The sequence below is a fragment of the Pleurodeles waltl genome, chromosome 5 (genome assembly GCF_031143425.1).
Source record: "Pleurodeles waltl isolate 20211129_DDA chromosome 5, aPleWal1.hap1.20221129, whole genome shotgun sequence".
Lineage (NCBI taxonomy): Eukaryota > Metazoa > Chordata > Amphibia > Caudata > Salamandridae > Pleurodeles > Pleurodeles waltl.
In genome coordinates, this window is record NC_090444.1 from 8,622,264 (window position 1) to 8,645,551 (window position 23,288).

Consider the following 23,288-nt stretch of genomic DNA (forward strand, 5'->3'; position numbering starts at 1 on the left):
TTCGACTTTGCCATTCACACCAATGCCAAAGCCCTTAACAGTGTATATAAGTCTCCCCTAAGGAAGGCCTATAGAGCTCTATAGCAGGGAGCTGTATTTTCTTAAGTGAGGCATATTTTTAACATTTTAACAGCAACATTTCCAAGTTGTCATTTTCCTTGGATAAAGTTAGTAGCCCCATTGGTTAACACAGGGCTAGCGGTTGGCACCCCAAGCTGGCTAACTCCCGAATGAAAGTACCTAACGTGGTCGTTTAAGGTATCAAAGTATTCAGGGCATTAAACCCGACCTGATGCCCAGTTCGAATTTTATAAGACTACTTATGTTAAGTACCTTTTGTAAAGTTGCCCTCTCTGTACTCCAACTAGCCCGGTGGCCTCGCTAAGGCCCTGGCATACAGACAGCTTTATGACTGCCTGGAGAGATGTGTGAATGGCTCCCCAGCACAGGAACAAAGGTTGTTGCTGCAGAATGACGTGTCACCTCTTCTCCCAGGAAGCCACCTTTGTGAAGGAAGTAGCGCCAACACCCCTCAACAGGATTCCTTTTGTTCCTGAAGACAAGGTGGAGACAGGGTCAAGGAGGGAGAAGTTGTCCACAAATTAGTCCTACCGTGGATGTGTAGCCCACTGGTAGCCTCACCTCTAGGGTGGGCTATCAAGCTCCCAATGACCGAGGAAGGTTCGGGCCATGGTGACAGGAGGAAGAATGCAGCTCTCTGAGATAGTCATACGCCACACATCACAGGAACTTAGTCACTAGGTAGGGGGGCACCCAGTAGCCCATTGGCTAGTGACCATGTGATTCCCCTCAGGGCAATATACTGGCACTCCTGGCACTCTGACCATCAGATCATGCTAGAATTGGAGAAAGGACAGAAGAAGGACAGCCCAGCTGCCCTTGGAACTGCACAAAGAGAGGCTGCACCGATAGAAGGACTGCACCTGCTGCACTTTCTGGTAGAAAAGACTGGACTGTGTCTGCAGCTCCCGGCTTGGGGAAAAGTTGTTTCCCAACCCAGACCTACAACAGTGACTCCAAGGATCAGTCGGCTGATCTCCCGGAACCAGCTCCTGGGACACGAGAGATGGTAGCCACCACAAACGTTTTTCCACTTGCGGTGGCCAGGTACCCAAGAGGACAAATCCGAGACAGCCAAAAGTTGCACCTGACCGTCAACCGCACCACAACCAGAGCATCCTTTAAATATCTTTTGCCTGCACCCCTCAGCATCAGCACATTTCCATTGATATCTACAGTGGCTGCCCTGTAAAGTTTGGCTTGTGCTTCAAAAACACTCTAGTGGCCAGGTAACTGTCCAAACTGTTTACTCTGGCCTTCTAAATCTCTGTCCTGCTAGAACCAGCCACCCAACCTGGGCTGAAGTAGCCAAACTAACTGTTTCAAACTTTCCAATAATTTTCTGAGTTTTTGTAGATCAATGCTTGCTTCTAAAAATTATGATATCTTCTAAAATCTGTAGCTCCACAACCCTCTGGTGGGATTTAATCATCAATCAATCAGGATTTATAAAGTGCAGTAAATCATCCGTGAGGGTCTCAAGGCAATGGAGTTTCTAGCTTCTTCAAGGTGCTCCATGTCTTGAGCCCTTTTCTAAATTCCTGGTACTTTGTGCATTCCTGAGATGCAGGGGAAAGTCGTTTCAGGCTTTGGCTGCCAGATGAGAGAAGGAGCATCTCTGCTGTTGGATTGGGGGGGGGGGGGGGGGGGTATCCACGAGGAAAAAGGAGGTGGATCGCAGGTGTCTGGTCGGTTGGTGGAAGGCCATTCGTTTGTTGATGTATTCTGGCCCTTTGTTGTGCAGGGCTCTGTACGCATGGGTCAGCATCTTGAACTACCATCTCTTTTGGATCCGGAGCCAGTGCAGCTTCTTCAGGTGCGGTGATGTGAGTCTGGGGAGGTCAAAGATGAGTCTCGCCGCTGAGTTTTGTATTGTCTGTAATCTCTTCAGGAGACGTGCAGTTATTCCCACGTAAAGTGTGTTAACGTAGTCCGGCCTCCTGGAGATGAGGGCTTGAGTGATGGTCCTTCTAGTGTTGATTGGGAGCTACCTCAAGATCTTATAGAGCATGGACAGGTTGTGGAAGCAGGTGGATGAGACTGTGTTTACCCATTTCTGCATAGACAACTTGCTGTCCGAGATGATACTGAGGTTGCAGGCGTGGTCTGTCGGTGCGGGGGAAGGGCTGAGTTCAACAGGCCACCAAGTGTTGTTCCATGGTGAGGTGTTGTTACCAAAGATGAGGACTTCAGTCTTGTCAGTGTTGAGCTTGAGAGAGTTGTCCTTCATTCAGTCAGCGACGTTCTTCATACATCTGTGTAAGTTGGTTCTGTTGGTGGAGGGGTCTTCTGACAGTGTGAGTATGAGCTGGGTGTCGATGGCATAGGCGATGTTGTGTAGTCCATGCGATCTGACGGTGTTGGCTGGGGAAGAGGGAATCATATACATGGTGAAGAGAGTTGGCTGAGCGATGATCCTTTCTGGATGCCGCAAATGATCTCCTCTGGTTCCGAGGTGATTTGTGGGAGATGGATTCTCTGGGTTCTTCCGGTGAGGAATGAGGCGATACATTTGAGGGTGTCTCTCTGTATTCTGATTTGGTGAAGTCTGTTGATCAAGATGTGGTGGAAGAGGGTTTTGAAGGCAGTTGATAGGTGCAGAAGGATGAGGGCTGCTGTTTCACCGTGCTCTAGGAAAGCCCTGATGTGGTTGTTGGCTGCTATCAGGGCTGTCTCTATGCTGTGGTTGGCCCAGAATCTGAATTGAGAGGGGTCCAGAAGGTTGTAGTTTTCAAATGTTTAGTGATTTGCTGGTTGATTGCCTTTTCAAGAAACTCTGACGGAAAGGAGAGCAGGGAGAAGGGCCGGTAGTTCTTCGGATCTGCTGGGTCAACAAATGGTTTCTTCAGGAGGAGTGTCACTTCAGCATGTATCCAGTCCTAGGGAAGGAGGCCATGGTGATGGAGGCATTCAGGACTTTGAGCTCGTCGCCCATCGTCTTGCTACTGAGGTCGAAGATGTGGTGGAGACATGGGTCGGTGGGTGCTCCTGAGTGTACGGAGTTCATGATGGAAATTGTGGCTTGAGTTATGAGATGTTCTCAACCGGTGAGCAGGTCTTCAGGGTTAGTGTTCATGTGTGTGAGTAGACTGATGCTGTCAGCAGTGGGCGTTTAGGGTTTGAAGTTCTCCTAAATGACTGAGATTTTGTCATGGAAGAAGTCTGCCAGGGTGTCATATAGTTTTTGGGAGCGTGTGATGTCGTTCCCTTTGCCTGCGGATTTGGCGAACTCCTTCACGATGGTGAAGAGCTCCTTGCTGTGGTCTACGCTGGCTTCCATGCTAGAGCTTTATTTGTTTCACTAAGGAAGTGGTGGTAGTGGCTGAGTGCTGTTTTGAAGGTGGTCTCTAAAAATTCATAAAAATATAATTGATTTTTACAAATTGGTGTCTTCTGTCTTTCATGTGTCATTACTTTCTCATCCCATGTGCTGTTAAATGCTTTACACATAGTTCCTTTGCTACGCCTTACTTCTCTCAGGCACGACTACCCACGGTTGGGCTTGAGTTTAAGTTTAAGTAAACGAGCCTGAGTGGATCCAAGATGGTACTTGTGAGTGTACTGAATGATAAGGCCCTACAGCCATATCATATGGTACACCCAAATCCTCACATTGGTGGCAGCAGTGGCATTATCGAATTCCTTGAGACACACCTAATCCTAGACCCATCCCAATCCAGATTTAGAAGCAATCACCGCACCGAAACAGCACTCCTAGCAGCCACAGATGACATACACGCCATACTAGACCACGGAGGGAAGGCCGCACTCATCCTCCTCGACCTCTCCACTGTGTTTGACACAGTCTCCCACTCCACCCTCTGCTCCAGACTACATGACCCCTGCATCCGAGATAAAGCACTGGAATGGATCACGTCCTTCCTCACCGGAAGAACACAGAGTGTCAGACTACCACTGTTCATGTCAGAACCCAAAGACACATGCTACGGAGTGCCCCAAGGATGATCACTTAGCCCGACGCTTTCCAACATCTACATAGCCCGCTAGCCAAGATCATCATACAACATGGGCTAAACATAGTGTCCTATGCCAACAATACCCATCTGATCCTCTCCCTGTCCGATGACCCTGTAAAGGCCAGCAGAAATTTCCACAAAGGGATGAGAGCAGTCGCCGCCTGGATGTAAGCCAGCTGCCTCAAACTCAACTTGGACAATACAGGGGATCCTCGTAATGAGCTCCATCCCTTCCACCTGGAATTACTCCTAGTGGGCCATTGTACTGGGAAACACCCCCACTCCCACGGACTACACACGCAATCTGGGCATCATACTGGACTCCTCTCTATCCATGAATCCAGAATGCAGCAGTCAGACTCATCCTGGACATCCCCTGATACAGCCACATCTCCTTACACCTCAGAGACCAACACTGGCTCCTAGTCAACAACCGCATCTCATACAAACTCCTGATCCACACCTACAAGGCACTACACAACATAGGACCGGCAACCACTGCCTCGCCTTCTACGCACCCAACAGACGTCTCCATTCCTCTCAGCTCGCCCTCGCAGCTGGTCCCAAAATCTGGAAATGCACAGCAGGAGGAAGATCCTTCTCCTACCTCGCAGCCAGGACATGGAACACGCTACCTCTCAAACTCAGGCAGACCGCATCACTGAAGCAGTTCAGGAAGGACACAAGATCTGGCTCTTCGATTGAGCAGCATACCCGGCTAACAGCGCGTTGAGACTCTATGGGTGATTAGTCATGCTTTTGAAATCACCGATTAATTGATTGATCCACAACTTGTGTTTAGCTGTACATTACTATTAATAAGATGCCAACCTGAGAGGCCAACCAAATCTGCTGATCTTTAGAAAACATCTAAAAACATGGCTGTTTTCTCTCCAACTATAGTCACTTTGGATTATGTTCCCTCAGCAGAATACTCATTGTGGACATTATTGCCATAATGCCCTCGGGCATTCGTCACGCTTTACAAAAGCGAATCAAATAAGTCAGTGACCACTGAAAAAAGTCGACATTGAGAAAAAGTTTTTTTCTGAGACTGCCTGGTCTCCAAGAAGAAAATTATTTTGCCAAAGACTTTAAAGATGGAGAGCCAGGGAGTCCACTTGGCTACCTTGTCTACATTGAGAATCAATTAGCACTGTGCAAGGAGAAGTACATTTTTCCAGGTGTTTCTGTCAAGAATGAGGGGCTGGAGAAAGCCCTGAGAGCCTCAGAAGAAGCCAGAAATAAAATCATGCTGAACTGGAGGAAGTAATCACCCCTGAGTAAGAATGAGGAATAGAGCAGCATCCATTCTGGCCCACAGGCAGAACCTGAGAGTGTGGCCGCCTCAGTGAGATCAATAAACATACGTGAAGGAGACATTATGGACATATTAAACATTATTCAAGAGATTGATTTTGATCCAAATACAGATTTACTCATGACTCTGGCTGGAGAGGCCTTGTACACAAGCATTCCTCAGGAGGCATCCCTAAAGGTTAAGAGACTTTACTGAACAAGGTAGCATGGGACTCCATCACACCCATAGACTTGATTGTGCACATATGGCCCTTACTACTTTCAATTGAAGGAACAAATCTACCTACAGACACACGGGACATCAATGGGCAGCAACTTCACCACAACCATAGCATGTCTCTATCTACACAATTTTGAAACCATACATATCCCTAATAGTGGCAACCTATTCAATACGAACACAAAACTCTGGAAATGGTATACAATTATATTTTTGTCACCTGGAAGGGGAATGAAGCAAGAAGCCTCAGAATTCACCAGATGGATTAACACAAGAGATAAATTCTTAAGAATCACTATAACACTGGGCAAGAAGTCTGTCTTTCCTTGATATGCTCATACAAGCACAAGGGGCCAGCCTAAAAACCAAGGTGTATTATAAACCCACAGACTGTAACAACCTTCTAAGATATGATAGTTTCCACGCCAAATCACTAAGGGATAATTCACCAGTAGGCCAGTTCCTATGATTAAGGAGGAACTGCACCAAGAAGAATGACTATGGACAGCACGCAAGATTATTGACCAGTAAACAAGAGGCAAAAAAGTATCCTTTGAACCTTATAAAGAAGGGCAGAAAAGGAGCCGTTATTATTGCCAGACAATCTCTCCTACAAACTGGAAAAAAACCAAAGAATGAACGCCTCACTTGTATCACCACTAACGGCACACATTCCACCCAAATGAAAAAACAATTAATAAGCACTGGAGAATCCTCACGTCTGGTTCCCTTAATTTTCATTTACACTTGGTACATCATTACGGGATTCACTTGTACATGCAAGACCAAAACCGTCGCAAACCAAACAAGCATGTGCAATACAATAGATCTCACATTCGCAAGAATTTGAGCTACTGGCATTATAAATGACAATGTCTTTTACATATTTGTTTTTGTTTGGAGTGGAGTGGATGTGGAGTGGAATTATGTGGGTTTGATTGGAATTGTTAGTTGTGGAATTCTGTGGTGTATAGTGTGTATGTGGAGTGGAATTGTGTGGCGTGGTGAACAGATAGGGATGTATGTGCAAAATGAAAGGGCTGGAGGCTGTGAAGTACCCACGCAGTTATTGGCTAGCAGTGATGAATCAGTTGGAAGTGACATTTTCAGATGGTGGTCTGGATGAGAAAGACCAACAGGAAGTAGAGCTTTTCTGTGGGTGATGATGTACATTAGAGATTGGTAGATGGCAGACTGGAGATAGGGAGGAGACTGGCTGGGAGGGTGAAGGAGTTGCAAGTTTGGTGTGCCATGATAAAGAGAGGCACATGCATGAGTTGATTAGAGATGTTTACAAGAGGTAGAGATTTCGATTATAAAAGATAGGACTGCAATACTTTACAGTGGTAACACAGATGAAAGGCTAATGTACCATGCTAGAGACACATGTGGGTGGTGGTCATGTACTGGGTCCCACAAGTACCCCTCACATTTTAGAGCGAAGCAGCTGACGCGCTGCCACAGTTTAGAAAACAGTATTATCTGCTAAAGTGTCACAGCTTGAAAATGCAGTCAATACAAATCTTATTGCAACGTCCTTGGGAGAAAAGAAATCTCGTTCAGCTGGGTTTACCGGGGTTTGGACATGAGATTTGCAGGTTTGAACATAGGGGTCTACAGCAAGTGAGAACCATATCACTGCTTTCAAACTAAGGGCCATATGTACGAACACATTTTCCCATAGACACAGAATGGGCAAAACTGCTTGCTACATCTGGCCCTAAGTGCGCCTGAAAAATAAGTAACATTTGACATTCAAAGTGTTTCTGAAAAAGGAGCAGTAAAGTCCCTTTCAAATACGACTCCTCCACTTGCATGTTTTAGAGTAAAAGTACTTGAAATAAAGCAGGCATGAGACAAACAGGTGGGAAAACATTTTCTTTAATAAAATCATTGTGGTGTGCATGGTCTTTAAAAAAAGCACAACCAAACACTAACCGCATTCTTCGAGAGAAAGTCAGCAAAAGATGAAAGTTTGCACTGGCAAGTCTACAGCAGCAGATATTAACACTCATGGAGGCGAGCTGAGGGCTGCAGTAGGAAACAAGTGCACCTCATATTTCAGTAAGGGCACGTTCTAGGCGCTAAGCCATTATTTTCCATAATTCCATGACAAACTATATGCCCTTAACTGTAACCTGCACCCAAACTCGGAGGCCAGGGAGAAGGTGTGTATTAGTGCAGATCAGTGAAGTTATTACCGTGTTGACCAAAAGTCCCCACGTTACTCGAATTATTCTAAACCTCCATGAATTACATTTAAAAATCCTTCCGCTTTTTTCTGTCTTCCATCATTGAGATAAAACGTAAAGTTAAGAATACAGATTTAGCAAGACACATGGAAGAAACTTCTAAGGGCCTCTCAGACTGAGAGTGCCTGGCCCTGCACAGACATGGTATAGAGCATATAGCACGGTGACAATTAACATTCCGCTGTAAAACCTAATTAGTTAATTAACTCATGTATCAGCTCCTTGGTTTGATTTCTGGGGGAAATATTTTAGGCTATTCAGGCATTTCAACTTCATTTTCCATGTAAGTCATTTTTAGGTCGAGCGTGCAAGCGCTCCTATGTGTTGTAATCTATCTGTGGGCTTTTAACCACGCCCACCGCGCGGCCATCACTATCATCCGTTTATGGGCCTGCCTTTCAAAAATCCTTTGTTATCATTGGCAAATGCTTCACGTTTCTCCCTACTCGGGGCAGTTTTGTTACATCCTTGGCCATTGACCCTGTTACATGGATAATTGCATGTTTGCCAATACGTTTGACTGCAAGCAAACTTCTTTTTTCCTTGTGTGTCTCTCCTTCGCACTCATGGTGGCCGTGGCACTTTGAATCGGCTCGCTTATGTCAACTGTTTTACTTTTGATTTTATGTGACAAGAAAAGTCCAGTTAGGAATTTACAATGCTAATAGCTCTACCTCCAGAAAATGTGAGACCCATTGCATTGAAAATTCTTGTTTTTTATTACAGAGCTGATGACATGAATGCAACTCCATATTTTGAACAATGGGTGAAGTTCGACATCACACAGATAAGCACGCTCTTGAGAAAGTAGAAGAGAGGAGCAGGCACATGCAGGACGCAAAGCAGAATGAGCCAGGTGGAGACAGGATTGTGGCTGGGATTAAAGGGGAAAACTGAAACCAGATCGGAGAAGGGGCCATCACATGCTGTAACAGGAGGAAGCGTGAACGTAGTGTGATGGCCAACACTAATGCTCCCTTAGTGGAATCATCTTGGAGCCAACTAAGCACACAAAGGGAGGAACATTTTGAAAAATGCAGCAATAAAAAGGAAGCATTTAAGACAAGCACAACAAAGAACAAATGGCAACAGTGGGCATGGTTAAAAGCCCATGGATGGAATATGGCATGTCTTGCAGACAGCACATGCGTGCTGCCTAGGCTCGACCTAACAACCACGATACAGTATATATGGAATCTGCCCCCAGTACTGGGACAGTACCCGTGTGACCACTGCAACATCTACTCCCTCACTAAGCAGACGAAAGCAGGTAAAAGACTTAGATCTAGGATTAAAAACACACTGGACACCGAAGCAACACACCAATTGTCATTCGATTAATGTAGTCTAGATGTGGGTCTGCCCTTGTGGATTGCAGTAAGTGGGCATGACCATAAGGAAGATTTGTACCCGAATCAATGAGCAGAGAAGCACATTCAGGTGCAAAAAAAAACTAATACGTCACTTGTTGAAATGAGACACTCCGAAAATGATTTCACATGGACTGTGATTGATAAATTATCAGCCCATGGGCCAGAAAAAACACTGTTCCATAGATGCTGGATCTATCAGCTCAGGAGTTCTGAGAAAGGCCTGAACGAGGATGTCCACTAGTCCCAAATCCCAGGAAGACATAGATAATCACACACATAGAAGACCATACATGCGAATGATATACAAAAAGAACCTGGGCTATCCAGTCTCTATCGGGTTCAGAAAAATATGTTGCCCTTTTTGCTATAAAACCCCATATTGAACCCAGACAGTGTGGATGTACAACCAAGCCCGCAGACAATACCCACTGTGCACGGCAGCACCAATAACCATTAACTGCAGGTGTACAGTGCACTAACTGACAGGATCCTCACACATTATCGAACATATTATGGGACACACATCTCAAAGAAATGCAGGAATATCAATAGTAGTTAGGCATTACATCACTGCCTAGAACAAATAAAAAGACTCCATTCCCCAAAAGCCTTGCGAAAAAAATTGAATTAGCTCCACACTGATGTGGGAATAGTGGGGTAAAATAATGATTAGCTATCATTAAGGGGGCTGTTTGAACAATGAGTCCAAAATGAACCAAATTCCAAGGCAAAATACTTTTCTAGAAATGCACACACAACATATGACACACATCTCCCAATACAGGCTAATTGCGAGAGTGGATCAGTGGACTACCAGAAGCACACCTGGATGACTGGGAAGACTACAACTCCCATGAGCCAAGCGATCAAGGTATGACGCGGCTACATGCTTCCACATCATCTCGTTACAATTAGCTTCCACCTGCCACATTCTCCCCGTTAAAAAACACATGGCCACGTGAACTATTCGGCGGTGGGTATGGAGGGAGCATTCAGGCCTGAAGGCAGGTACACCCACCTGTGGGGGCTGGCTCACTTAAACCACTCAAAGCAATGGTCTCTCTATTCACGTGGCCCTTGTTATCATAAGCAGTGCATCAATATCGCCCAGTAACGACACCACGCAGAAAGCCCTCTTCCACTGTCAGCGTACTTCCTTGTCATAGTACCAATGGCTATAATACAACTAACAGCTCTCACCCAAAGAATACAACGAGCTGTATGTGGGGATCGTTCAAGATAACCGAATTCCTTTATGTTGTGTACAGTGTGTGACTACAGGGGTGAGCCTCTCCCATTGACTTGCATGACTCCTGAATCACCCATGCATAAGGGTAAGCAGTATGATTGGATATCTTGCATGAATACACACAGGTATGCATGCCCACGCGTGCAGTCTAAGTTTGCAGTGGTTTGCTGAGTCACAAAAAAGTCTGCCATATTCAAGCATTTTATTTTATTTATAGTTAGATGTTGAGACTGACATAATAGAGATGCTATTTAAGGGTAGCTGGAATTTTCCAAGCCAGAGAGGTAAAAATCAAAGAAACTTTATTGAAACATTTATTACATATGGTCATGTTGTTTCCTAATGATGTCTCCATATGTATCTCAACTTCACTATAGGATTCCCTCCAAGAGGAGGCACATTAGGTAGGAGCCTTAGGCCTCATTTTCATGCATAGTATGAATGAGTTACTAGGTAGGGATGCATTTAACCCCGACTAACGCCTCAGATCCAATGAAGGCCGAAACATGTTGGCAATCTGATCAGGGTGGCTGAACCACTGTTCCTCCTATACGCCATATAAATTACATTTTTAATCATTTCACTGGTACCCAAAAAAATAAAAGGACATTTCCACAGGTACCATAAGACATTTTTGACTTTCTGGGTCCCTGCTCCAAATTCAGTAGTAATTTATCTAAGAACTCCCACGAAAGGTTGGGTCCGCCATGGTGGTATCTACCTACCATGGTGTGGATAGACACACATGATGAAGCAAGCCAAGATAAGTTGTGGGTGAAGTCTATTTCAAAATCTTTTTTTAATTTGTTCAAAGGAATGTGCACCAGTTGAGACCTGGTTGCATGTATGTGTTCAGAATCAAGAAACCACTCCATGTCTGGGAGTGAAAGGAGCTCCACACTGGTGAGGAGACCAAGAAACCTACAGGCTCAGCTTAGCCTCCTGGACACCCAGGACAGGAAGCTGGCCCTGGAGGAGAAGAGGTCAAGCAGGGGATCAAACCTAAGGACATGGTGACAACAGTAAGAAGTAAAGAAGCAGAAGTAACTGCACAGGGTGCCTGTGATCCCAGATTGCCCAAGGGAATTGTGCCTAAATATGCAGAGGGGTGACATTGATAAGCAGCTGGCATTCTATGAGAGGGCTCCTAAGGTGAGAAGGGTGGGTGCACACACTTGGGGGTCCTTACTGTGGGGACTCATTCCAACCGTAGAGAGAAAGAGAGAGGCTCCTGACACTTGAGGATGAGCTGGCAGAGTCTTACACTCAATTGAAGGATGCACTCATTGAGCTCTTTAGTCTCACCCCAGAGGAGTACAGACAGACACTCAGGAGCATGCAGACATGGGTAGATTCTGTAGATGTCTCTTTGAAGTCACTGGATGGCTGGTTTAAAGGTAACAAGGTAGATGCCTGTGATGGCTTGCACAATTTAATGCTTAAAGAACACATACTTACCAACTGTTCCTCAGAGAAGTTTCACCAGCATCTGGTAGATTCCAAGGTATCTAGTGCCAGAGAACTAGTAAAGATAGCTGATGAGTGGGCACACTCTAGAGAACCTAAGTCCTTAGGTGGTGAACACAAAAAGGGAGGATAAGCACTACTTCAGAGGAACGATGGGGCAAGAGTACTCAAGCCCAAGGGGGTGGTTCTGGATTGAGGCGGGGAGCTCAGAGACACATTTCAATGAAATGGTGGGGGTATCCAGAAAATAAATTTGACCCTTTTAAAGCTGGGGTATGCTTTGACTGTAGGTTGCCAGGACACAAGGGGTGTGATTGTGCATGCACCAGAAAGTTACCCATTGGGGACATTCCCAAAGGGATAGCCAGTGTAGGGATTGGGGTGGAGGTTGTCCCTGGAGATTGCAAAGGGAACAAAGAAGCCACATTCGTTTCCCTGGGTGGTGAGGAAGTTGAACCTTTGGCCTACTAGCCTGTCAGTATGGTAAAGTACAGGCAGTGGCCGAACATCAGATGGGGGTGGGAGAGTTCAAGACAAAGTTCCAACCCATAGATTTGGTAAAGTTTGAGTGTGGGGGGGGGGGTTACTCACGCTAAGAAAGTAGCTGTGTCCACTGCCATCCAAGTTAAGTGTCTATTGGGCAACAACCTTAAAACATCTGCCTGGGCAGAGGTGGAGAAAAGGACTCAAGCAGCAATGCTGGGTCTTCCTGAGTGGGTTTGTATCTCCACTAGAGCAGCACAGAAGGCCTTAAGGGAAAGTCAAGGTATTGTGGATCTTGAAACAGTGGACCTGGTCTGTGGTACCAAGAAGAAAGGCAGTAAGTTTGGCAAGGCTTCTTCAAAAAGTCCACAGAGCCAGAAGGAGCCTAACCCTCAGGAGGAGGGCCTGGTCTCTGAAGAGGAGATTGCTGCCTTGAGAGACTTGTCAGAACTCCAGTAAGAAGGTGGTCCCTCCAAAGAGGACTTGAACCAGGGACAGAAGAAGCATCCAACTCTTGAAGGGCTGATACAGTTGGCTGTCAGACAGGAGGAAGGAGATGTCAGCAGTGTCCATAATGTATACTTGGAGGAGGGATTCCTGTATAGTAAGGCAAGGGACCTCAAACCAGAGGCAGCCAGCAGAGTGGTGGTCCCCCAACAGTAAAGAAAGTTCCCCCTTAACATGGCCCATGACATCCCTTTAGCTGAACATTTGGGACGGACCAAAACATGGGACAGGTTGGTAGCCATTTTTATTGACCTCAAATGTCTTAGAAGGTGAAGGGTTTTTGTTGCTCCTGTGTCACCTGCCAAGCCAGTGGCAGGGCTGGTGGCAAGCCAAAGGCTCCCCTGATATCACTTGCTGTGGTAGGGACTCCCTTTGAGAGGGTGGGGATTGACACTGTTGGTCCCCTAGACCCACCTGCCACCTCTATGCATAGGTTTATTCTGGTGGTTGTGGACCATGCCACCAGAGATCCTGAAGCAATTCCCCTTAGGACAGTTACTGCCTCTGCAGTAGCAAAGAGCACTACTTGGTATTTTTACCAGAGTGGATTTTCCTTAGGAGGTTATTTCAGATAGGCAGACATGAGGTTTGTGGCTCTATCTGAAAGCACTGTAGGATGACTGTGGGGTGACTTAAGTTTACCACACCTTACCATCCACAAGAAAATGGCTGTGTTGAAAGATTTAACAAGACCATGAATGGCATGATAATGGGTTTACCTGAATAACTCCAAAGAAGACGGGATGTTTTTCTCCCATGCCTACTGTTTTCCTACAGGGAGGTTCCTCCGACCTGAGTACGTTTCAGGCCTTTTGAGCAACTCTTTGGACACTCTCAGGGCTTACTTAAGTTTGGTCAGAGAAGGTTGTGAGAGACCTCTCAAGGAGTCCAAAAAGGACATCTTAGATTATGTATTAGGCCTCCGTTTCAGGATGGTAGAATACATAAAGGCAAACAAAAACTTGAAACCAGCCAGGGGCTTGTCAAGCACTGGTATGACCAAAGGACTGCTACTGTTGAGTACCATCTTGGACAATTGGTGTGGGTGTTAGAGGCTGTGGCACACAGAGCCCTCCAAGACAAATGAATGGGCCTTACCCCATCTTGGAGAAGAAGGGGGAAGTCACATACTTGGTGGACTTAGGTACTCCAAGGAACCCTCATAAGGTGATACATTTGAATAGGATCAAGTTACATCATGACATAGCAGATATCACAATGTTCATGGTGACAGATGGTGGAGAAGAGAAAGAACGTAAACCACTCCCAGACCTGATGTCAACCAATAACGAAGATGGTTCAGAGGAGGGAGTAGTTCTCTCTTTCATCCTAACAAGCTAGCAGCAGAAAGGCTGTTTCAACTTGCTTAGACAGTTTGCTGAACTTTTCTCCTTGACTTGCAACACAAAATGAGGGCTAGAGGAGATTTACACACCAGCAGGAATTGACTCCCCAATATAATACTATTAAACACAATAGAAATCCTGGGTCTAAACTAAAAGCCAAATGTTTTTATAAACAGAATAACCGTGAGGAGAAGAAAATGCACCTTTTGAAGGACGGTTTCCCTCACCCACCAAAGGTGGCATGCTTTATCATAGGGAACCTCCTTGCTCCACGAATCCTAGTCACAGTGTGGGCTACAACCCCCTAAGTATGAAAGAGGAGCACAACAGATGTTTTAGAGGTAAGAGAAGTACCCTTTTAAAAGCTGTGGGTAAAAGAGCACGCAGAGCATTTAGAGAAAACGTGTAGTGGTTAAAACTGGCTACAGAGAATTCAAACAACTTTTCATTCGTGCTTCCCCTGCTCAAGATTAAAAAACAGGGCACTGAGGAAAGATTAATCCTAATGAGGTGCGTCAACAACATAGGTCAACACGTTTGTGCCTATCAGAAACGTTGTTGGGTGTGGTGCCTCGACTCAGCCCCTGGTGAGGAGCTCAGGGTACTCTCTATCATTTTAATAGCCTAAATCCAGCTGCTTCCACTGCCAGGTAGGAGGACCACTGCGGGTGTCTGCCATGGGATATCTCCCTTGAATTTCCAGAGTGCCACTGGACGGTTTTGCATGATTATTTTAATAACATTATTCTGAGCACGCATTTTGAGCAGAAGCACTATCAATATTGGTCCTGATGAATGCCGCAACACCTATTGGGAGGCAGAAACATGTTGACCATAGTGTGATTTCAACCAGACTCCCTCATACACATGTTCAGCAGGTGCATAAACCAACCAGGCTATCCTACTGGCTTTAGCACAAGTGACCTGCTTGTTATCTACAGACCACCCCAGCAGGCACTGGACTTCCTGACCTCTCAGGGGCACTGGACTGTGGAACCTGCAGGTGACAGTTTATGGCAAGGGCTCCACTCACCTGTTCATTGACAGCTTCTCAGCCTCTTTGTGTACAACTCACAGACCTCAACACTGGGAGAGGTTTGAAGAATGATTCTACCTTTTCCACTACAGTCCACCCTGACACTTGTCTGATCCCCCACAACTCACCCTCAGCTCCACCTGCTTTTGTTTTTCCCATTCTTGGTTGTTTGGTGCTGCACATGCAATGAAAACATGCAAAGTAAACACTGAAATACAGTGTTATATGTCTTGTACAGGCGCAGCTTTTTGAACAATGGGAAAAAACTGATATTCAAGAGTTATAGAACTCAGGATACTCACCACCTCAATCAGAAACAATAAACACGGACAACTGGATCCCTCCCCCCCATCATTGCCCAGATCCCACCCAAAGGGACGCTTAAACCACATTTACTCACCAGACGAGTGCACAGGCCAGGCATGGACCCCCGCCCACAATACCCCTGTGTGCCAAAACCACAGACAAGCTAACACCAGAGCACGAAGACAACACATCAGTGGTAAATGTGTGTTAAACAACCATCATATTCCATCAAATCCACTGTAAGATGACATCACACCCAATACCTCATCATGGCAGCTACTAATATCCACCTCACAAGGATGAGAGGCTGAGACAGCCCTGCTGGGGGTCAAAGGTTGAAGGCGTCACATTTATACCAGTATAGCCCATTTTCACCAGTCACAGCCCTGAGACCCCCAGGGAAGGGGTCATGGAAAAAGTTCACAGTTATAAATTATTTTTGCAACTTTATCTAGCGCGAACTCAAGCCAGAGGTATTAGAGGGCTTTACTCACAGATATATTCATGTTTTGTAGGGCCGGGGAGGGTAAGTGAGTTGCCCAGAATCACAGGATGTGGAACAGACGCTGAGACTCGAGCCTGGTTTCTCAGCTGCAGACTCGTCAGCTCAGGTCCTTAAACCACAATTACATCCAAACAGGAGGCAGGAACAAACCCCCTCGCTCACCCTCCCACCCGACAACTCACTCACCTGCAGCAGATCACACAGCGACAACTCACTCACCCGCAGCAGATCACACGGCACAACTCACTCACCTGCAGCGGATCACACGGTGACAACTCACCCGCAGCAGATCACACGGCCACAACTCACCCGCAGCAGATCACACGTCAACAACTCACTCACCTGCAGCAGATCACACGGCGACAACTCACTCACCCGCAGCAGATCACACGGCCACAACTCACTCACCTGCAGATCACACGGCCACAACTCACTCACCTGCAGCAGAGCACACGACGACAACTCACTCACCCGCAGCAGATCACACGGCACAACTCACCCACCCACAGCAGATCACACGGCCCCAACTCACCTGCAGCAGATCACACGGCGCGCTCCCTTCACACGGCACTTCTGCATGATAATAATTCACTGTCTGTGCCTTGCATCCAGGGCTTGGGTGCTCCCTCCCACCCCTGCCATTACCAGTGACCTCGGAAGTGCTTCATCCAGTGGGGGTGGTCAGCACCCCCCAGTCACCCCCACCCGAGGGATGGTGAAAGGATGAGGAGGAAGGGCTAGGGGCGGAGCCTACAAAGAGAAATGCTTGTCTTTCTTAAAAACAATCCAGGAATAAGCGTTCAGGCATCTTTATAGACACATTTTCTACATTAATGGAGATCTTTTAACATGCTGACCCAGACTCTTCCACAAACACTGACTGACAGGACTGAGCGCCGTTCATTTCTAAAAGAGAAAACACAGATGTGTTCAGCTGCAGTTCGGCGAGAAGAGAAACAAGAAAAGCTGAAAATAGACAATAAAGACGGGTTTTCGTCGCCAGTTATTTTAGCATCTCAGAACCGCAGCGGTGCAATACTCCTGGCTGTGAGACAGGAATAAAAAACGAGTCTTTCAAGCCCTGGAACTGTGATTAAAAAGGCGCTGTACAAACAGGACTGAGCCCCGCAGGACTGTGCATTCATTCAGTGCCAGACAATAAATCTGCATTAGATTATAGTCAGTTTATTCCATGGATCTCCTGCTGAGTTGGAATACATAGTGACCTCAGTTACATGAGTGACTGCCCAGCACTCCAAGGGGGACCGAAGGAATCAAGTTACATCCAGTTACAATCTGCAAATACGGAGCTTTCACATTAAAGACCTGTACAAATATAAACTGTATCTGGAGTCTGAAGGGGGGGGATCACCCACAATTAATGCAGAGGCTGAGCAAGCAGGAAGTTCTGTGATTACAGTAACTGACATATCTACACCAGGCACCGGCAGTGCTTTCCATAGGAGTCTGATATACTGGCATATCTATGTCAGGCACCTGCAGTGCCTTCCATGGGGTTCAGATAAATCAGCATATCTACGTCAGGCACCTGTAATGCTTTCTATTGTGTTCTAATAAACTTACGTATCGGCGTCAGACACCTGTACTGCGTTTGATAGGGTTCTGATATACTGCCATATCTATGTCAGGCACCTGCAGTGCTTTCCATAGGAGTCTGATATACTTACATATCTATGTCCGACACCTGCAGTGCTTTCCATAGGAGTCTGATATACTTACATATCTATCAGGCACCTACAGTGCCTTCCATAGGGTTCAGATAAATCAGCATATCTACGTCAGGCACCTGTAATGCTTTCTATTATGTTCTAATAAACTTACGTATCGGCGTCAGACACCTGTACTGCGTTTGATAGGGTTCTGATATACTGCCATATCTATGTCAGGCACCTGCAATGCTTTCCATGGGGTTTTGATATACTGGGATATCTATGCCAGACACCTGAAGTGCTTTAATAGGGTTCTGATATACTGCCATATCTATGTCAGACACCTGCAGTGCTTTCCATAGGAGTCTGATATACTTACATATCTGTCAGGCACCTGCAGTGCTTTTCATAGTGTTTTGATATACTGGGATATCTATGTCAGACACCTGCAGTGCTTTCCATGGGGTTCTGGTATACAGTGATATCTATGTCAGACACCTGTAGTGCTTTAGTAGGGTTCTGATATACTTATATATCCACATGTTTGAAATGGGGTCTCTGGTTGGCAGCCAGTTTCACTCTGTCCAAGCAGGGACCCTCACTCTAGTCAGGGTAAGGGAGTTACACTCCTAAGACAACCCCTGCTCACCCCCTTGGTAGCTTGGCACAAGCAGTCAGGCTTATCTCAAAGGCAAAGTGTAAAGTATTTGTACAAACACACACAGTAAAACGATGAAAATACTACAAAAGGGATACACCAGTTAAAAAAAATAGCCACTATTTATCTAAATCAAACAAAACCAAAATGACTAATATCCAACATAAACAAGCAAAGTTATGACATTTTAAATCCATAGAAATCAATGGATGCACTGTTTTTACACAAAGTACCTGGTTTGAGTCACAGATAAAGCTGCACGAGCGCGCGTCGGAAAAGTCAGCGATGCCTCAATTCCTTACTCTCAAGTGAGGCCGTGCATCGTTTCTTCTTCGGTCAGGTAGGTGATATGTCGTTTTTCTCTCCTGCAGAAGAGCGTTGCATTGATTTACAGATGAGCAACCTCGGGTCCGCGCAGGTTCATGATGATTTAGAGGCCTACGACAATGAGTGCAAAATTCCGGCGCCCGGTGTTGAACAGCCACACTGCGTGCCTGATGCGTCAATTTTGGCAGCCGCACACGGTTGTTGCGTCGATTTCCCAGCCGTGAAGCAGGTGATGCATCGATTTTTCTCCCACATAATTCCTGGATGTGGATTTCAGCCTTGGTTCCACCAGCTTCACCTTTCAAGGACCCTGGACTGGATTAGGCACCACTTGGCAGGGTAGGAGTCTCAGCAAAAGAGCCCAGGTGTTGGCAGAGGAAGTCTTTGATGGCCCTGAGACTTCAAAACAGGGGACAAGCTCAGTCCAAGCCCTTGGAGACACTTCACAAGCAGGGAAACACAGTGAAGTCCAGTCTTTGTCCTCTCAGGCAGAAGCAGCAACTGCAGGCCAAGCCAGCAAAGCACACTCACAGACAAATAGGCAGTACTCATCCTCCAGCTCTTCAACTCTTCTTCTTAGCAGAGGTTCCTCTTGATCCAGAAGTGATCTTAAAGTCTGGGGTTTTGGGTTAACTACTTATACCCATTTATGCCTTTGAAGTAGGCAAACGTCAAAGGAAAGTCTCTGTTGTTTACAGGATTCTGCCTTGCCCAGGCCAGGCCCCAGACACACACCAGGGGGTTGGAGACTGCATTGTGTGAGGACAGGCACAGCCCTTTCAGGTGTAAGTGTCAGCTCCTTCCTCCCACTCTAGCCCAGGAGACTCATCAGGATATGCACACTACACTCGAGCTCCCTTTGTGTCACTGTCTGGTGGGAATTCACAACAGCCTAACTGTCAGTCTGACCCAGATGTGGAATACACAAGCAGGCAGAGGCACAGAATGGTTAAGCAAGAAAATGCCTACTTTGTAAAAGTGACATTTTCAAACTGACAGTCTAGAAACCAACTTTACCAAAAGATGTACTTTTAAATTGTGAGTTCAGAGACCCGAAACTCCATATCTCTGTCTGCTCCAAATGTGAAACTGCACTATATTAAAAGGCAGTCCCCATGTTAACCAATGAGAGGGATAGGCCTTGCAACAGTGAAAAACGAATTTGGCAGTATTTCACTGTCAGGACATGTACAACACATCGGTACATGTCCTACCTTTACCATACACTGCACCCTGCCCATGGGGCTACCTAGGGCCTACCTTAGGGGTGCCTTACATGTACAAAAAGGGAAGGTTTGAGTCTGGCAAGAGGCTAAACTTGCCAGGTCGAATTGGCAGTTTAAAACTGCACACACAGACACTGCAGTGGCAGGTCTGAGCCATGTGTACAGGGCTACTCATCAGTGCAGCATGCCCTCTGGTAGCATTTGATGTACAGGCCCTGGGCACCTCTAGTGCACTCTACGTGGGACTTAGTAGTAAATAAATATGCCAGCCATGGAAAAGGTAATTGCACTTACAGTTTCCACAGAGAGCCCTTGCACTGTAGCACTGATCAGCAGTGGTAAAGTGCCCAGAGTACCAAAATCAGCAAAAACAAAGTCCAGCACACAGTCAAAATCACAGGAAGCAAATGCAAAAAAGGGGAAACCATGCCAAGGATGCCAGGTCTAACACCACGTCAGACACCTACAGTGCTTTCCATAGGGTTCATATATACTGCTCAGTGGATATTATTTCCAAGACCTACTACACTTTCTGGTCCAAAACAGATTTCCATGGGAAAGAAAGTAATTTAAAAAGCCCCCTGTACGTGGAACTCACCTGTTTCTTATTTTGAGTCTTTAACTATTCTGCTGCAGGAACTGAGGTTTATTATTCCCATAAACACAGCCTAACACCTCCCAGCATGTTATGTAATTCCTGATAATAGTTCACCCAGAACCACATGGGTCCTACTGCGTACAGTACATCTCCCCCTCTGTTAAATAAAAAGATGGCAGACATTGATAAGAATCATATCTCCTCACTTATTCTGGGAGAAGCTCGCACTTGTCAGCTGGCACGGGTGATCCGAAGTGATTGAGGTCCACCCTGATCGGGCAATAGCAGCACAAGCTAAAGCACTTGAACCAGACCTGCAGGCGAGCTCACCTCACACGTGCTTTCAGGACTCAACAAATGTTGAGGTAGATGTTTGTAGTGTGATGTGTGCAGAGTGATGGAGTTTCCGGGGCAATGTGTTGTCACCATGTGACCCTTGCACGGCACAAACCGCAATGGATCAGCTTCAAAAGGAGTGTCTGTTTTCTGTTTCTGTCTGTGTTTAACCAGTACTGGGTCTCCTTTGTCAAAGAATATTTCCTGGGCGCATCTGCGCTGATCTACATACATTTTTATTTTGCAGTTCTGAGTGATGTCAGTGTTATGAACTTTACCAGCATCTACTGATCGACCCGGTGTCCATTGAGTTAGTTTTGTTCTGATGCTTCTCCCAACTAGCAAGGTAGCTGGAACCTCACCAGTCGTGGAGCGAGGAGTTGATCGATAGGCCCAGAGGGCCTGACACAAAGCTTGGTTCAAATCAATTCCTTCCATTAATGCTCGCTGAATTACCCTCTTGACGGTGCCCATAAATCATTCAACTCCACCATTGGCTTGGGGCAAGAGGGGGGTACTCTTTTGGTGTTTGACAGGAAATTCTTTTAACTCTTTGCTATTGAAGGGTGGGCTATTATGGGATTTGAGGATCTCGGGGATGCCCCACGCTGCAAAGATGCCGTCAAGCCTTCTATGGCGTTGTCATGGGTTGTCGATGATAGGTCTTCCACTAGAGGAAAATTGTACTATTTGTCAACGACTACCATGAAATGATGCCTATTTCCTAGTGGCCCAAAGAAATCAAGAGCAGCTCTCTCTGAGACATGTGCAGGAAGAACAGATACTGTCACTGGGTGCTGCCTGAGCTTGGGGGACAAGCAATTGCAAATGTGACAGGTTTTTAATTCCTTCCTAACTCACTTGTCTAGTCGAGGGTACCACACTCAATCTCTCGAGGCTTTCTTGTGGGAACAATACCACAGTGTTCTTCATGGACCAGTTTGATGATCTCCTGTCTTAGGCTCTCAGTATGATGATTCACAAGCCTCCTGGGTGACTGATAGCACATCCTGTACATTATTGAACTTTTAGAATTCTAGATTATCTACAAGAGGCTAAATACTTTTTCTCCCCAATTGTGTTACAATGAGGTCTTTGAGGATACTCATGTCTTTGCCCATATTGGTAGCAGCAATGATTTGTTCCACAGACAGATCCGCTGTTGTGCTGGACCTCAATAAAATTCAGATAATCTTGAGCAATCTTGGATGTCCAACTGTGACGATGCAGCGGTTCTCCTGAAAAAGAGTCTGCTGGATTTTGATCTTTCCCCAGTTTGTGTACAATCTCATAGTTGTACTCTTGCAACCTCAACCCCCACCTCTCGATGTGAGGGGGCATCTTGGCATTCGGGTTTCCAAAAATAGTGAGCAATGCGTGATGGTCTCTGATTACAGTAAACGCTTCCCATAGAGAACTACATGAAAATATTCACAGGTGCACACCACAGCCAAGCTCTCCTTCTTCAGCTAGGCTTCGACACATTCTGTTTCAGATAGGCTTCGACTGGCACAGGCCACAATGTCTCTGTGTGCTTTTAGGTGGACGTTATGTTGAGCAAGGATTGCTCCCAGCTACGCCAGATTCACATCTACTGTGATTTCAGTATGCAACTTGGGGTCAAAGTATGCCATTTCGGTATCATTTTCAATTGAATGCTTTATGTCTTTGAAGTTTTGGTTGAATTCAGGAGACCACTGAAATGGGACATTTCACATGGTCAAGTCTCTCAATGGGGCACTCAGTGTAGCAAAGTTGCAAATGTATCTTGAGCAACAACTGGCCATGCCAAAGAAGGATTGAAGCATGGTAACATTTTGGGCGGGGCGCGCAGATGACAGTACTTGTACCTTATCTGGGTCTAGAGTTATTCCCACATCAGAGAATATATGCCCAAGCCACTTAGGTGTGTTTTTGTGAAACTCATACTTTGCTGCATTCAGAGTGAGACCTGCTTCAGCAAGTAACTGGCACACTTGGGTAAGGGCCTTGTGTTCTTTCTGTGTTCTGCCAAAAACAATATGTTGTCAACGTAGTTGAAAGCATGCGTGACAGGTTGAATTATTTGCAAATGACATCATAAAACATCTCAGCAGCCGAAGACAGTCCAAAACTCAGTCTCTTATATCTGAACAAACCAACATGTGTTAAAAAAAGTAGGTAGTAATGTACTGGCAGTTCTAGCTCAAGTTTATGGTATCCCTTATTTAGGTCAGGACAGGAAAAGATTTTGGTTCCCTTCATTTGCATGATCATATCTACTATATGGGGACCAGGGTGTCTTTCCCTCTCAATTGCTTTGTTTGCCTAGTGCATATCAACACAAATGCGCACCTCTCAGTTCCTGTCTT

At 45.9% G+C, this 23,288-nt stretch overlaps 1 protein-coding gene across 1 annotated transcript in view; it reads right to left on the reverse strand.

Annotated features, from left to right (window-relative positions):
- The window catches only part of LOC138295244 (zinc finger protein 420-like), a 28,851-nt gene extending 12,073 nt beyond the window's left edge, over positions 1-16,778 (reverse strand). The window contains exon 1 of the mRNA XM_069233438.1: positions 16,655-16,778. The gene's annotated coding sequence lies outside the window, so the exon portion shown is untranslated. The remainder of the gene's footprint in view (positions 1-16,654) is intronic.
- Positions 16,779-23,288: the final 6,510 nt, after the last annotated feature.